The sequence below is a fragment of the Protopterus annectens genome, chromosome 5.part0, assembly GCF_019279795.1.
Source record: "Protopterus annectens isolate FY-2018-M chromosome 5.part0, PAN1.0, whole genome shotgun sequence".
In the NCBI taxonomy this organism is placed as follows: Eukaryota; Metazoa; Chordata; order Ceratodontiformes; family Protopteridae; genus Protopterus; species Protopterus annectens.
In genome coordinates this window covers 1,007,246,494-1,007,265,227 of record NC_056735.1, presented here as the reverse complement: position 1 = coordinate 1,007,265,227, position 18,734 = coordinate 1,007,246,494, and positions in this window count along the sequence as shown.

Genomic DNA, 18,734 nt, shown 5'->3' with positions numbered 1-18,734 from the left:
CAGGATGGGCACTCCCATACTCCTGGCCTATGTCATCAGATACTTGCACTGTTTTTCAAACTTGGGTGACCTGGGCTACAGTCATATCTTTATCTCTGCATCTTCCCAGTACAGGATAACCTTCTATTTTTCATTGTCTTTGGGACAGAACTTTTTGAAGAATGCTAGGTGTTTATTTATTTATTACATTTGATTACCGGGTAGTGTCTGACTGGGCAAGTAGCCCATTTTCAGCGGAGACCTGGGGAGAAAAGCTCCACTACTATGATATATAGAAGTCAATTCTAAAATATTAATGCAATTAAAAATAAAAACAGGAGTAAGAATATAATAAAATACAATAAATAAAATAACATAGTATAAATAATGCATACGACATATCGATACAGAGGACATAAAGTATAAAAAAATTAGAACATTAGTCCATATGTTCTTGAAACATGAATCTAGAGCACTAGACCATGGTTTCTGGGTTGACTGAGTATAAACATTGAAGCTGACTGGGAGCATGGTTACAGCTACATATGATACACAGTAGTATGAGGCATGAATTACAAAGTAGAAATTTGCCATTCAGTAAAATAAATAATTGTTGTAGTGACATTAGAAAATAACCGAGCAGTAAAACATGACAGAACATGAGGAGAGAAGGTAGTAGGAGAGCTGAGTTAATCCTGGTGAACAGCATGGGCAGAGCCAGTTATCTATAAGGTATTCCTTTAGCTTTATTTTTAAGGAAGAATAGCAGGGCATGGTTTGCATGTTTAGAGGGAGAGCATTCCAGGACTTGGCTATTTTATTAGAGTATAGGGAGTCACCATGGTAGCTGTGAGATTCTGTTATTTTGAGCAGTGGCTTATCAGAAGACCTAAGGAACCTGCTGTTTTCCTGGAGTTGGACTAGGGTTGAAACTGCTGGGCAGTTATTGGAGTTGTGGATGATTTTGTGGGTGAATGTAAGTTGGTTGAGTGTTAACAGGTTGGACAGTTCTAGCCATCTGAGTTGTTGCAGAGCAGTACAATGTTGTGTCTTGTGGGGGAGATTGGTGGCAAACTTTGCTATTTTGTTATAGAAGAACTCAATATTATAAAGGTCAGTTTTGCGTAAGTTGGTGAATGTGTATGAACGGTAGAGAAGGTTAGACAGCAGTTGTGATCTAGCTGTGGCTACTCTGGCTTGGGGTGTTAGGTAGGGTTTGGCCCTATATAGAGCACCAAGTTTAGCATGGACTTTTTTGATAGTTTGGGAGATGTGAATATCAAATTTTAGCCTGTTATCTATTGTCATACCCAGGAGCTTGGCCTGATTTGTAGGCTCAGTTATGGTTCCATTGGTTGATTGAAGGCTTAGGGGTGGGCAGTTTTGCTTGGTAGGTTGGTTGGAGAAAATTTTTAACTTAGTCTTATTTGTGTTTAGAATGAGCTGGTGCTTTGATGCACAAGTTTCAATTTCCTGAAATCATTTTTGCATCGTAGTCTGTAGTTTTAGTGGGGAAGGGGCAGAGCAGAAAAGGGATGTGTCATCTGCGTACTGTATGATTGAGGCATGCTGCGTTGCTGAAATTAGATTATTAGAAGTAAAGGGGGCTGATATGCAGCCTTGAAGTACATTGGTGGATACTGGCAGTAGTGGGGAAAGAGTGTTCTCCCATTTAATAGCCTGTTGATGGTTAGATAGATAATTGTGAAACCATGTCAGGGATGCTGAGCTAAGCTTGTACAAAGTCAGTTTATTAAGTAATAGTTGGTGGGAAATGGTGTCAAAAGCTTTTGACATGTCCAAGAAAATGTCCAATACTAGTATTTCATTGCTCATAAGGTGATGGATAGTGTTGGTGAAGGATATTAAGGCTGTGTTTGTGCTGTGCTTGGGTCTAAAGCCATGCTGGGTTTCAATAGAAGGTTATTAGTAGTAAGTTGGTTTAGGAGTTGCTGATGAATGCATTTCTCTAAGATTTTTGCTATGGGTGGGAGGTTAGCAATGGAGCGACATTTTGAAATATCTCTAAGAGGGGCCACCTTTGTGAAGGGGGTGATGTGTGAGACTTTCCAGAGTTGGAGATGTATTTCTCTGAGACTGAGTGATTGATTAGTATGGATGCAGGGTAGGTGATGGATGAAGCTGCAGTTTTTAGGAACTTATTTGGAAGCTGGTCAGCAGCAAGGCAGCATGCTTTAAGTTTGCCTAGGACCTTTTTGATGTAGGAAGTTTGAATAGGTTTTAATGAGAAGAGTTTAGTAGTGTTAGGTTCATGGGAGGATTGTGAGTGGTATATTTTGGTGGCTATCTAGGAGGCTTGTGATTGGGTTTATTAAGTTTGAATCAAGTTGTGGGCATATGGGTTCAGTGGCATTTACTGTGGAAAGAGCGGGGTGGAGTTTTTTCCAGGGTTGAGGGGGTGGTTGATTGTTTGCCAGAATTTCTGTGGGTTATGTAGGTATTTTTTTGAGAAGTTTGGTAGTAATGGTTCTTATCATTGTAGATTTGTTTCTTTGCTTGGTTTCTTAATTGCTGATAGGCTGTGAGGTTGGTGTTGTTTTTGGAAGATAGGTATAGGGCCCTGGCTCTATCTCTTTTTCTGATTAGTAGTTTAGTGTCTTGAGAAAGCTGTGATAATTGCTTTGATTTGATGCATATTTTTCTTGTTGGGGGCTACAATATCTAGCACACTATAAAATTTGTTGTTAAAGAATTCAACTGTAAGGTCAAGATTTAGGTTTATTAAAGGTGACCAGTCACAGTGTTGTAGTAATTGGTTGAATAGGTCAGGGGAGAAGTGTTTCTTAGTGCAGATGTATTTGAAAGTATTTATGTATTAACTATGGACTTTTTTCCTAAGCAGATATGTAGGTGCATGATCCCTAAGGTTTATAGATAGGCAGTCAGCTTGATAACCTAGGTTTGACTTGTTAGTTAATATCCAATCAAGTACAGACTCCTTTTTATAGTGTTTGTCTGTGCGAGTGGGACAGTTTATAACTTGGCAGAAATTGTAGTGGTTTATAAAGTTGGAAGGGCAGTTAGAGGACCTTGTGAGGAAATCAAGATTGAAGGCACCTAAAATTATAGTTTCTTGATTGAATGTAAAGGCAGACCAAGATAGCAGAAGTTCAATTTTGGGAAGATTGTTCCCAGGGGCAGATAGGTAGCTATGATTATCATGGTTTTATGGAGGTTTATATGCAGATGGGTGATGAGGATTTCTGCATTGGGGATGTCGGGTGTTGGATGATTTAGTTTTTCTACTTTTAGAGAGTCTTTAAACATAAACTGCTACACCACCACCTGTTTTGTCTATTCTGTCTTGTCTAATTGCATTATATCAATTGCATGTGATTTCAGAGTCTTTGATGTGGGCTTTAACCAGGTTTCTGTTATAACTGCTATGTCAGGGGAGTAGGAGGCAAGGATAGCATGGAATTCTGAAATTTCTTTTACTATTTACTAACTACTGCTAAAAAGGTATGTGGGGGGTATGTTAGAGAATATGTAATGTTGGCCTCGGTCTATATGAGACAGGGTGGACAGCCTAGTAATGAATTTATGATTGCCCATCTAATGTTAGTTAGGGAATGATTACTGTCAGCATCTGTCTATAAGAGGCATAAGGGGCCAGCCAAATGATGAATCTGTGATTTCTCATCCAATGGTCAAGGTTACATTTGAACAGGGTTAGGCAGGGGCTATGCTTCACATGGATAGGAAGCCTATTCCAGAGCATGGAAGCCTTTGAGTCACATATGTCTTGTCAGTATGTTCTATTTATGTCACAAGTAAAGTTCAAGTTCCTGGATCTAGTGTTCCTGACTGCTCATTTTACAGACGTGCAAAAGCTCTACCAGGACTGGATCTATGGATGCTTTATATGCTGAACATAAATTGCCTTTCAAACACCCAAAGGAGACCGGGTATAGTGACAGGGCTCTAAGGCAATCTGTATAGGGCAGTGTATTAAAAACCTTGATTCTGCTGGTGAGGAAACTCTGAACTTGTTATAGGACCAGCATTTAAGGGGGGAGGGATAGTGCTCATAGATAGGGCATACTACTCCCAGAAAATTAAAGCTCTCTTAGAGAATGATGATGCATATAAATCTATTATAAGGCTTATTCTTTGTGCTATAAAGGAGGGTTGCTTAATTACTGCAGAGCTTTTCAACTATTTGAATGTTATGCATCCTCTCATCCCCATTTCTAAATGTTTACCTAAGGTGCACAAATATTGCACCATGGTGGGTGTTTGATTATGGTGACGATGGATATAAAAAAATCTATTCATTCACCGTAATACCTAATACTAATAGTTTAGAAGCATTGGAAACTTTTCTTAGCAATAAAAGTGAGTATGATTATAGAAAGATAGAATTATTATGTTCACTGATGAAATGCTTCCTGGAGAATAATATGTTCTTGTTTGAAGATGATTTATACCAGCAGAAATGTGGTTTGTCCATGGGCACCCCATGTGTCAACACCTGTGCTAATATGGTGTTGGCACAATGGGAGGAGGGCTATGTGTTTGGTAATAACCTGTTTCATAGATGTATTAATTTCTACCAATGGTCCGTGGGTGATGTTTTTATTTTATGGGGAGGGAGCCTTAAACAGTTGCACTCTTTTGTTGCATATTTAGAAACTACCACTGATTTTCTATTCTTCACAATGCAACATGATACTGAAAGCAATGATTTTTTTTTACATTAGGTTGAAACATGATACTGTGTCTGGGGAAATACACACTGCCCTTTATCAGAAGGAGTGCTGGAAAAATTGTATTCTGCACAGATCTAGTATGTACCCTGGGCATGTTCATGGGAATGTCCTTAAGGGACAATTCCTTAGAGAATCCAGACTTCATACCCAAGGGGAGGAATTTATTGAAGCAGTTGAAAATATGGGGAATAATTTTTTTGAGCAGAGGGTACAAACAAGGTGAAGTGACCACTGCACAGAGACAAGTACATGATTTAAGGGAACCCGTGTTTATATAGGGGGGATCATATGGAGGAGTTTCCACAGAGAGAGGATGGTAAGGATCTTAGAATGATCCTTACGTGTTTGAGTGACATCAAGGGAATCTGTAATGTGATTAAGAGCAAGTGGAAGATTCTGATTTCAGATGCTTCACCTTTAGAAACAATCACAATCTTAAGCAGCTTTTATGTGATAAAAATGGGAACTATCACTCTGTAGTTCCACAAAGAAGAGGCACCCACCCATGTCGCAGATGTACTTGTAAATTTATTTACAAAAGAAATTTATTTTTATATACACAACAGAAGAAAGAATATTACTTTGATGGGTATGCATATTGTACTAGTAGGAAAATAGTCTATATAGCTACATGTTGTCTCTGTGACTACTTTTAGGTGAGTAAAACCATGAGACAACTAAAGGAGAGGGTGTCCAAACATTTGAGTGACATTAGGCAGTAGGATGTAAAAAAAAAACTTTTTAAGCATATTAAAGAGAATGAAGGACATTATTTTTATTTTAGGGTGATACAGAGCATAGGTAACAACAAAAGAGGGGGACATGTTAATAACCTAGTAGAGAAAGCAGAGATGTGATGGATAGGTAGGCTGCAGGCATATAAATCTCCAGGTCTTAATGCCTACTTAACAATTAAACCTGCACTGAAAGAAAGAAGGCTTAGGAGGCATGTGTGAAATCTTGACTGAGAGGGTGTCAGTAAATTAAGGCTTGACTGGATATACCTTAGTATTTAAATGTTTTTAACTGACTTGTTTTATATGGATCCGATGAAGGATCAGGTGATCCGAAAGCACTTATCCCAATAAAGAAAATATTCCATTTTACTGGTGTCATACATTCTGTTACCCTGGCCATGGTGACTGTGGTAATTATTTTGTTGATTTTATATATAAGGCACATTTTTTAAATAGCAGAAGTGCATAATCAAAAAATTTAATATGTTAAATTTGTGGTTATGGCTTTATGCTACGTTACATGCGGTGTTTTGTGTGGATGGTGTCCAGTGTAGTGTGTGGATTTAGGTGCGATGTGAGGTAAGTGAGTGTTTTTTAAGGGTTTTGGGTGGTAGTTTGAATGTATGTGAGTGTGTTTGTAAGTTGTATGTGTGGGTTAGGGTAGGCAGGTGAAAGTATGAGTGAGTAAGTGTTGGATGTGCTGGTGTTTGTATGTGTGTGTGTGTGTGTGTGTGTGTGTGTGTGTGTGTGTGTGTGTGTGTGTGTGTGCGAGGGAGTGTAGAATATCTGGGTGTGAGTTTGCTGTCCTTTTCAGTTTGTGTGAGCTTGGAGTAAGTATATATAAGTAGGGGGGTGTGGGGGGCTTGTCACTCACATGGGGGGTGCAGGGGGGCTTGTTTTGATGTGTTGATTGGTGTGTTGATTTGTGTTATTGTGTTTGTGTATGTTATGTTGTTTGATTTGTTGTAGTGTGGGTAGGATGGTGTATGTGTTGTGTGGTGTATGGTGTGTTAATGATCGCGATTTTGTGTTTCAAGGTTTTGGGGTTTTGGGATTTTGAGCATTCGTCTTTATGGTTTCAGGATACTGAAATTCGAGATTTCAGTATTTCAAGATTATAAAGGGGAGCCTCAATGTTTTAAAACGTCAAAATTCTTATGTCCAAGGCCATATAATCGATTTTTTAAAACATCGAACATGTAAAGTGGAGATCTCCATACAGCACAGAATGGGAAATTTTCCCTTTTCCTCGCTGCAGTGCAATCTTAGTGTTGGTATATTTAAATACAGGGGGTGCAGGGGGGGTTTGTCCCCTTGCAAACCCCTGCAAAAATGTCTTAGAAAATTTGTGCTTTTTTTATTTTCTTTTACATGTTCAATGTTTTAAAATGTTGATTAGATGGTCTCGGCCATATGAATTTCGACATTTTAAAATGTTGAGCATGTAAAGTGAATCCATATATATATATATATATATATATATATATATATATATATATATATATATATATATTGTGTGTGTGTGAGTGAGTGTGTATTAGTGAATTGTTAGAGTGAAAGCTAAATATTAGGAGCAGCATAACTCCTTCCACCCTTGCATATATTTACACCGGAAGAATTATTGAAAAATATGTCCTCTGATGACTTTAAAAGTGATAGAATTACATTAGGTACTTTTTGTATAATTATATAAGAAATTAGTCTGAATAATGACATCATTCTCTAATATTGGTTGTAATGAAATAATAAAACTTGCTACAAGACTTTATCCACCTCTGGTAATGACTCACTTTTAGATCTCATTTTCATCACTATGCATTACTGGCTTCTATCTACTGACTGTCTACAGTCACCCCATCACCCTAAGCAATAATTTTTAAGGTGTAACATACTGGTCATTCAAAATACTAAAAATGTATCCATCTTTATGTTCAGCAAATCCATACCTGAATCAAAGCAATCTGATCTGAATGAATATCTAATGCTTACGAGTCACATCCATTACATATAGTGACCACATTGACAACTATTACAATTCACAGAGTTTAATGGGCAAAAAGGTATTGTAAGTAGACTGACAGGCCTTTGTTTTGTACCACACTTGCACACACATCTATGGACAGCAACCTACTGCTAAACATCAACTGTAACCCTTTACATAATGAAAAGATCCCAATCAAGCCTTCTCACATTTCATAAATCAGTCTTCCTTCTTTCAAGAGCAGCTACAAGTAACCACATATCTGATAGGACAGCAATATCATTCAATTAATAATGATTTAAAAACTTTAATTAAGAAAGGAAGTAAAGCATGGAACAAGTGGAAAAAGGTGAGTTCAGCAAAAAACTACACCAAGCTTATGCAAATTCAGAATTAGCTAGTTCAGCTAATATTATTTGTATGAGGAAACAAAAAATAGCTTTTGTAGCATCCCCCTAACTCTTCTAGAAAACAGTTAAAGACAATACATATCATGTCACAGAAAAATCACTCATTACCTCCACACATTTAAAACCCTCATTCACCTCTGATTTCAAAAAATAACACGGTTTCCACAGCACCCAAGACATATAGCAAAACCAGTGTATCGCCTACCAAGACCTTAATGCATAACACTCAAAAAATAAATGTTCTAATGGTTATTCAACACTTGTTGTATCTCACTATCAGACCAAGAGGAGGGTCACTATGATTTTGTGGAAAAAATCCTTACCAGTACCTAAAATTATTGATTCATATTCAGACAAAAATGTTATGTTAAGTATGGTAACTTTGGAAACAAACCTACATAATACTGATAATAGTATGAGAAACAAGTTTTTGAAAGACAATATTGATAAAAGATTAACACACGAAAAAAACTCTAGACTTCTTAAGTCTATATCATTAAAGGAACATTAAAAATGAAATAGCCTTTTAGTCCTTTTTAAGTTAATTGCATTTTTTAAACTGTGTTTGGTCTAATATTGCTACATACTCAAGTGTGTTAGCTTGCACTGCATGTGAATTGTTTTTACTACTGTTTTAGCTTCTTTTCTGTAAAAAAAAAAAAAAAAAAAAACTGTAAGCCTGTTTCCTACCTTTCCTGTAACTAGTGTTCCAGATACAGATTTGCTGTATCCAGGCTGTATGTAAGCTTCTGAGCTCCCCAAGCCTTTCTGTGGTAGAGGGAAGCCTTCTAGCTTATCAGTGGAAGTGGTAAGCACTGGGTAACCTGTCTACCACATAAGGAGTGGTTCTGGCCCAGAAATTGTAGTTACTGGCCGTTTGGGCAATCTCTTCCATCTCTCTCAACTTTCTGATTTGAAAGCCTGCATTTGCACTTTTTTCTGTCCTGTAACTCATCTGGTACAGATACAGATTCTTAGTTTTAGCACTTAAATTTGCTTATTCGTGCTCAGCACTTGTTCAGAACTTGTAAGGACTAAATAAGCTACTAATTACTATAGCACTCAACCTTCCTCATTACCTAGAGGAAAACAGTTTTTCTCCTTACTCTTTTACTTACTTTGAGAAAAACAGCTCTTGTACTCACTTTCCTCACTTATCTAGAGGAAAATATTTTTTTTATTCAGGCATGTCCAAGTGTCAGCTCATAGTGTTCTCTCCTGTCTATCTGATGAATCTGGGCATCTTGAGGCAATGTAGAAACTGCTTCATGTACACAGACAACCCTCTCCTCCTACCACCCAACACTACAACCTGTGAGAGATGCACTTATCTAGCCAAACTGGAGGTAAAGCACTCTCCAACCAAGACTGAACTTGACAGGCATGAGGAGAAGGTAAACATTTGCACCACACCATACTCATCACATAGTCTCACTAAATCTACACACCCAAAATCCACACATAGTAACACAAAAACATTCATGGAGGCTCTCAATAATAATCTGTCTAAGCAACAGAGACCTCCAAAGCAGAAACGCAAGCAACCTCCATCCCCCAACACAACCCAAATGAAACATAGCCCACAGACTCAGTGTGCCACTCAACGACAGCCAGTAAGGCAAAACAACGTACCCAACACACTAGTCATAGGTGACTCTATAGTCAGGCACACTGATGTCCCACTCACCAGGCTAAACAAGGAGAAGGTTACTGTCAGCTGCCTGTCGGGTGCCAGGATCCACCACATAACCCACGCACTCAGGTCACTCCACAAAAAGTACAGATATTACTCTGTCATTGTCCATGTTGGTGTGAATGACCTGAGATGTACCTCCCTGGACTGCATGAAAAGAGACATGGAAGAGCTCTCCGATCTTGTAGCCCAGGCAGGTATGACCCTAGCCCTGAGTAGCATTCTGCCATCACCCAGAATGATACTGCAGTACAAGGACAAAATTATTGACTTCAACAATTGGCTAAGCTTCTGGTGTCATTCTAAGGGGATCCAGTATCTGTCTGCTTGGGATGACATGGTCGACAGACCATGATGCTTTGCCGCAAATGGCCTGCACCTGTCGCCCCTGGGATTCTGGATACTGGCTAAGGCTCTTGCTGACCCTATAGTGCCTTTTTTAGGCAAGGTTCAAATGACAAATTCATCACCGTAGCAGGAACAGGCAAGCAAAAACTGAAGGTAATGCTACTCAATGCTAGAAGTCTAAATCTCAAAATGCACTCACTCAAGGCACTCCTTAAAATGGAGAACGCTGATATCTGTGCAGTGACTGAAACCTGGTTCAATGCTCCAGAGAGCACCCCTGCACTACCAGGCTATAACTCATACCACACTTTTCGGCCATGTAACCTGGACCGAAACACCAAAGGCGGAGGTGCGTCCATATTCATTAAGGATATTCACACCTCCAGGCTAGTTGCACAGCATAATGCATCCGAGGTTATCCATGTGCAACTAACTCTGGGCAAAACTGCAATCCAAATGATAGCTTGCAACAGATCCCCAACCATGCCCCAGGATTCCCACTCCTCTTTTCTTGATGTACTGGAAAATATTAGGGTTCAACCAAACACCCTAATAATGGGTGATTCAACTACCCCACCATTAACTGGATAAACTACTCATGTACTAAATCCTTAGCTCAACACTTTCTGGAATTCATAAACTCCAATGCCCTGGATCAACTTATCCACACCCCCACCAGGGGCAACAATATCCTAGACCTAGTCATTACCAACATGAGTGACCAGTGTTCCACACCTGAAGTCAACTCCTCGTTGGTCCGATCTGACCATAAGCTAATCACCCTTGATATCCACATCTCGCCCCCATCCCCCATTAAGGAAACTACGGTAAAAAATTTCTCCAAAGCCAACTTTGTGCTTCTTAAGACAGAAGTGGTGAACTTCATGATTCCCATGCAGATGGACAATACAGTTACAACTGCTGAATACTACACAAATGCAATCTATAAGCACTTACACGAGTGCATGGATTGTGCTATCCCAAACAGAACCAAGACGCTATCCTCCAAAAAAAGGAAGCCAATCTGGTGGTCCCCTGCCATAAACAAACTGTACAACAGAAGGAAGAAACTGTTGCAAAAGAGAGTAAAATCCCATGAGTGGAGGAGCTCACTGGTCAGCCTCAGTAAGAAGCTGAGATCCCTTATATGATCCTCCAAAGCTAGCTACGAAAACAAAATCACCACTAATTCTAAGGACGACCATAAAGCATTCTATATCTATGTCAAGAATCTCGATGGCAACACCCAGATCTGCTCTGAGTTACAGAACAATGGTACGAAAATTACAGAACCAACTGATATTGTCAACATCCTGGCAGATAGGTTCAGTGTTAACTTTACCGCACCCCCACCCCCTAAAGGGCCCATATCTATAAAGGAAGAATGCAGAGTCCCTGTAATCACAACTACACAGGTAAAAGCTGCACTCTCTAAAGCCAAAAACACAGCATCCATGGGACCGGACAACATCCAAGGCTGTGTTTTGCACAAACTTCAAAATGAACTGGCTCCCAACATAAACACCATGTTCAATAATAGCCTCGCATCAGGCTTTGTGCCTACTGAATGGCACACAACAACAGTTATTCCACTCCAAAAAGGGGGAGCCACCATTGATCCCAGGAACTATCGACCTATTAGCCTTATGAGCCTGGTCTGCAAGGCCATGGAATGTATCATCATGGAACTCATTAAGAAAGACATTGGTAACCTTCAAACTCTGGATCCCACCCAGTTTGGGTTTGTGAAAGGCAGATCATGCCTCCTGAACCTGACTGACTTCTTTGAGGCACTCACTAAAGCCGTAGATGAGGGTAAGGTGGTTCACACAGGGTATCTTGACCTCCCCAAGGCTTTCGACACCATCCCCCATTCTGGAATTATAGCTAAACTCACTAAACTAGGTATAAATCCCTACGTCACAAGATAAGTTGCCAACTGGCTCACTGACACAACCCACACTGTAAAAGTTGCAGACTCCAAATCTGACCTCGAAGCAGTAACAAATGGAGTACCACAGGGTTCCATCCTGGGACCTCTCCTGTTTGGTATCTACTTCTCTGAAGTACAGGCTAACACAGAAGGCCTCTGGCTAATGAAGTTCACAGATGACTGCAAACTAGGAGCCATAGTCAAGTCCCCAAATGATGTGGACATCCTACAGAAGGGCCTCGCTGAGACAGATGCCTGGTGTCAGATGCATGGCCTTAAGCTCAATGCCAAAAAGTGCAGTGTCATCCCCTTTGGTAAAAACTCTGTACCCATGAACTACCATATAGGCAGCAATCTACTTAACACCGAATGTGTGATAAGAGACCTTGGGACTCAGGTGGACAGTAGTCTCTCTTTGATAGTCACATCACCACAGTAGTCAGGAAGTCCTTCTACATGGCACACCTCATCATAAAAGGGTTCTCATCCAGGAAAAAAGAGGCCATTGTTCTTCTCTACTCGACACTCATTAGACCTATTATAGAGTACAGCGCCCCTTTTGGAATGTACCTCACAAGACATCTGCAGCAAAAGGCCACAGAAGTACCTCACAAAGAGGATTACTGGCCTCAAACAAATGCTCTACACTGACCATCTCAAAAAACTCCAGCTGTACTCTGTAGCATATCGCCTACTCTGAGGTGATCTATGCATAACATATAAAGCTATGTCAAACTCAGAGCTGTTGGACATGCTACACCTAAAGAAATCCCAATCCCTCCGAGCTACATGCTCTAGGGGCCTAAATCTTGTCACCACAATAAACAGGACATGCTGGAGGGATAGATTCCTGTCCCAGAGACTTCCCATACTCTGGAACAGGCTACCCATCTATTTCAAGCAAAGTTCTTCATTAGCACTCTTCAAGAAAAATCTTGATGAGTGGATGGGAAATAGGAAATACACCCAGGGGATCACTTCTGTGTCTCTGCTCAACAGTGGCACAGGAAAATAACTTTTCTTGAGCGGTGTAAGCCAGGGAACCTTTCTGGCTAGGCTTACGTAGGTCCTTGGGCCGATAGCCTAGAACCTACCTATTAACCTATGAACCTATGAGCCTCTGGCCATGGTGGACTAACAGGGGAAATATATAAGATACTTCCGGATTAGACCTTAGAAATTCTAATAGATGCTTTTGAAGAATTCAGAAAGAATGATGACATTTTCCCTTCCTGGAAATATGCTATGATTTCACCCATTTTGAAAAATGACAAGGACCTTAATTCTATAACATCTTACTGCCCTATTTTCCTTCTGAATGTGGACTACAATATTTTTACATCTATTCTAGCAGATAGATTAAATTAATTTTTACCAAAAATAATAAAAGATGATCAAGCAGGGTTTATTTCACAAAGGAAGGTCCAAGACAATTTAATCAGACTATTAATATTAATGGACTATGCAAATAAAACCGGATTCACTATGCCCTGCACGGTGTGCAGGATCAGTGCAGGAGCTGTAGCAGGCAATATGTCTGCTGTGCTTTCCAGGAATAGCTTGCAGGGGCATGCACGAGAGCTCCTGCACTAATCCTGCACAAACCCCTTGTATGTAAATCACCCCATTTCCAGGAGAAATCCATGCAAATGAGGTGATTTTTGCAATCCAGGAAGCTTGCGACCATCTGTGCAGGACTAATGCAATCTGCAGAAATGTATTCGGCTAGTAACTGAGTACATTTCTGCAAAATCCAAAACGGAGCTGTGACAGTTCCAAATAAAGACTGCATATCATTGAGGAAGCATGCCAATGGCCAATTATAAGGCCATTGGCACTGCAAACAAAACAAAAAATAAAAAAATCAACTTTTATTTTTTTTTTGCCGATCTCGGCTGTTTAAGCGTAGAGCAGTGGCGTGCAAACAGGATCAGGGGGAAAAAATAAAATAAACCTAAAATAAGCATTCTAACTAAAATCAGTATTCTGCCATGCAAGTCAGTGGCAGGCAGAAGACAATCTGGCCAGTGAGTAGTGATTGCTAAGGGGGGAGGCTCAGTGTGAAACATGTAACTATGCATTAGCAGGCAATCCTATGCAAATGAAGGGAAGGATAGTGAATGCCAGTTTTCCTCAGCATGTGAGTCAGGTCCCAACAGTGTATGAGTAGGAACAGCCTGGTGCAAGCCTAGGAGTTAGGTGACATCACGGGGGGGTGTCAAGCATACTTAATGTTTTGGAGCCCTGTGGCTCGGATTTGCTCCTAGCTTAGCATAGCTAGGGGGTATGTCTAAATCTGCTTAGCACTCTTTACAAAGCCTAAGCGGGGCTTTACGGGAAGAAAAAAGAGGTTAAACCTGAAAATAGCAGCAGTGTGCACATTTGAGCACTATGCGTGGTGCACACATGGGCTTAAACAGGAAGGCAATGGGAAGGGAAAACAGCAGTAGGAAGGTAATCAAGGAGAACTAACTTAGCTGGCAGGTGAAATGTATCAGAATCAGCCAATTACACAGACAGCAGACCAGCCCAGCCCAGAACACTACTATAAACTAAGCAAATAGCTTCCCCTCTGTTTTTTCTCACACTGTACACCACCAGTGTAAACAAGTGGGGAACAGTTAACACTCACAACAGCAAAATGCTAGGGGCTGCAATAGCTATCATACAACTTGTGCAAGAGGCTGAGGGTGGTGAGGATGTGAATGCTGCCAACCAACCCACAGTGAGGAGACGGAGAAGAGTGTACAGACCCAGGGTAACCTATCAGGGGCTACATGAGCTGGAGATAGTGGAGCGCTATAGGGTGGACAGGGACCTCCTACAGCAAATTGTTGAGCTGTGCCGGCCACGCCTGACATACAGAACTAACAAAGGGAAACCCAACCCAGTGGATACCAAGGTATGTGTAGGCCTAAGAATACTAGCTACAGGTATATTCCAAAAGCCAACTGGGGATATGATGGGGATTTCACAGGCATCAGCATGCAGGGTATTCCACCAGTTCCTGGATGCCATTTTATTTATTTTATTTTATTTATTTTACATTTGTTTACAGGGGAAAGTCCGACTGGACACAGGTCCATTTTCAGCGGAGGCCCGGGGAGAATATATATATATATATATATATATATATATATATATATATATATATATATATTTATTATTTATATATATATATATATGTATGTATATATATATATATATATATATATATATATATATATATATATATGTATATCTGTATCTGCATATATGTGTCTGTGTATATGTATCCAGGGGATGTTGATAGCTTCCACATTTTACATTTTCTATGGGAACCAGACTGTACTGCATGATATGTTACCAATGCCAGCCTGACATCATACAGGTGTGATGTAGTACTGTTAACATCTTTTGCCTATGTCATGTCAGGTCCTGGTTATGGGATCTGCAACTTTTGGTAGTGTATTGCAGGGCAGACCTGTTTGGCTAGGGGGTATGCCTATTCGTACAAGACGTACATTGTTTGGGGCCTCTCATCCCCATTAACGGTGCATGTGGAGATATACGTTTTTGTTAATCTACCATTGCTGTCTACAGATGTATGGCCACATATACCTATGTAGATATATATATCAGCTTACATATGTATGACTTTGTCTGTATATACCTGCATAGCCATATACCTGCATACATATATGTACCTTGCTGTACATATGTCGACATATAGGTGTAGACATATATATGTGTCAATGTAGGTATTTGCATGTATATATGTTCATATATACTTATACATATGTATATATTTCTAAATATATATATATATATATATATATATATATACATATATATATATATATATATATATATAGATATGTTGTATCTGTTTAGATATTAATATATTTACACACACACACATACATCTAGATGTTGGTTACATTCTCTGTAACGTAGCATGACTGGGCTGGATGATATGTTTCTGAAAACATCAGTTTTATCTATATCTGTCATGGCTTAGTGGTAAATCCCTTTGTCTATGGTGTGCAGGATCCTGGGTTTGAGCCTTTCAGAGGCTGTTTATTTTGTTGCTGGGCAGGGTACAGGCCATTGGATACAGAGTGATTAGGCACTTTACAGCAGTTGTAAGCAGGTGTGTGCGTTTGCGTGATGGTAAGCACTGCTACCTTCTGGTTACAGTTTCTTATACTCAGTTAGTTTTGACATTGTTTAATCTGTGCAAGCAGTGCTTACCCCGTGCAAACGCGCATAAATGCGCTTACTAGTGCTTACATATGCTTACTACTGCTTAGTTGTGCTTAGACCTGCTTACTAGTGCCTTATTCATTTTGACACTGATACTTCACATGTGCATTTTCTGCAGTACTCTAGTTCATAAATATGTGTTATTTAGTGGGTTTTGCAACAAACATATTGGTTATAACATGCTTTGCCATGTAAAATAGGCTGTTTTGCAGTGGAACTCGAACTGGGAATGCCTGCTCGTTAGGTGGATGCTCTGCCCACTATACTATTGCTGTGCTGCTTCATTGCATATATCTTCCTTGTTATCCTATTCAGCCTTTTAAGCTGCTTTAACCATAGCTAAACAATGGGCACACCTGCACACCTATGGTTAGCTTTAATCGGCTTTTTACAAAAGAATAAGAGGGTTTCTTCATTTTATTTATATGTACTGTTGCTGTTGTACACATGGGGAACTGTTGGTGGGGATATGCAGATACCTATAAGTGCTCATTTCTTCCCACTTTCTGCTATTCTACATTGCAGGGGCATGTTTATTCTGAGAGCTCTGCTCTCAGACATGCCCCCTGCACTTGTATACGCTCCATATAAGCCTAGGAGCTTGGGCAGCGTGCCTTCATTGATATGCATGGTGTGTTGCCATCATGCTCCTAAAGAGGCACTTCTGTGCAGGACTAAGCTAGTCCTGCATGGAAGATTGGTGAATCAGGGGGAGAATTAATTATTAGCCTGGACTTGGACAAAGAATTTGATTCTTTGAGTTGGCCCTATTTATTTAAAGTTCTAGAAATGTATAACTTTTCCTCAGATTTTTTAAAATTGCTGGAGAAATTATACACTACCTCTATATCATACATTAAAATTGGAGCTTTCTTCTCAGGACCACTTAAAATAATGAAAGGCACCAATCAAGGGTGCCCTTTATCACCCTTATTATTTGCTCTATGAGTGGAGCCCTTACCTAATTATATAAGAACTAATGATAAAATAAGCAACTTCTATGTCAATGCAAAGCACAATTCCAAAATCCAGCTTTTCGCTGATGATATCTTATTAACAATTGGGAACATAGATACCTCAAGTGAAAATCTTATAGAATCTCTTCATAACTTTGAAATGATATCAGGCCTAAGTTTTAATCAAAATAAAACTGAAACTATTTTGTTAAACAAAAAAATAAATCCCATTCTGGACAGACATAGAGACTTTAATTGGGCTAACACTATGATTAAATATCTAGGTATAACCATTAACGCAAGCTGGAAAGACACTAGACAAGCAAATTTCATAATGTTAATACATACCATTAAAGATTAGTTAAACAAATGGAATAAAATGTTATTCACCATGGAAGATAGGCTATCATTACTTAAAATGATCATACTGCCGAAAATTCTGTATGTGTTTTAAGCCATCCTAGCATCCCCTTCCAAAAAACTAATGAAACAACTTAACTCTCTATTAATAAAATTTGTATAGTTTTCAAAAAAAAAAAAAAAAAACAAGGATTAGTCATTCATGGCATTACAGAAGTTGGGAAGAGGGTGGAATTTCATTTCCCCATTTAGAACTATATATTGAATCAATAATTTTTAACATTATAAGTCATTGTCTAAATAGCAAATACACTTCTAACTGGAAAAATCTACATAAAGCAATACTACTAGACAATTGTGAAGAAACAATAAACAATTATATGTTTTCTGAAGTAGAAAAAGTTTACCTTGTCATAAAAAAATTGCTTTAATACCAGTAAAAAAAATATCTCCATTTGTTAATTACATAGTAAATAATTTCAAACCACTAATATTCAAAGATTATACAATGAGAAATCTTGTATTTATTGTGTTTCCCATAGCATTAACAAATACATGCTTGGGTTCTTATAACATGAAAAAAATAGAAGAAATGAAAGGAAATGGGCTGGTGTTCTGGTATCAGATTCTTGATCACAAGTATATACAGGAGGCAACCTCTCTCACAGCAAGATATAAGATAAATCAAAACAACTGGCTAAACATACACACTTTTAGAGAGCATATAGTTAATGAGTTTAAAATAAATCAAATAGTGAAATCCACACCTAGACCCAAAATTCTAACATTTTTTGTGAAATCAATATATTGTGCACAAATGATGGACTATCAGTGCCAAGGTTATATAGGACACTGTGAATGGATTTACCAGCTCCAGATGGCTCCCTATGGAGCTATGCAGAAAAAAATTAATAAATTTAGCTTTTCAGAACAAAGAGAAATCAGTAATACTTAAATCAGTTAGTAATACTACATCATCTTCCTTTTGGAAAATTTATACATGGACATTTATTCACAGACGTTTTTTTCACACCCCAAAAAATAGCATTAATATCAAGTACTGAGACATCATTTTGTTGGAGATGTGAAGAAGCAGTATATGCAGACTGGGTACATATGTTTATAAAATGTGCAGTATATGCAGACTGGGTACATATGTTTATAAAATGTGCAGTATATGCAGACAGGGTACATATGTTTATAAAATGTGCAGTATATGCAGACTGGGTACATATGTTTATAAAATGTGCAGTATATGCAGACTGGGTACATATGTTTATAAAATGTGCAGTATATGCAGACTGGGTACATATGTTTATAAAATGTGCAGTATATGCAGACTGGGTACATATGTTTATA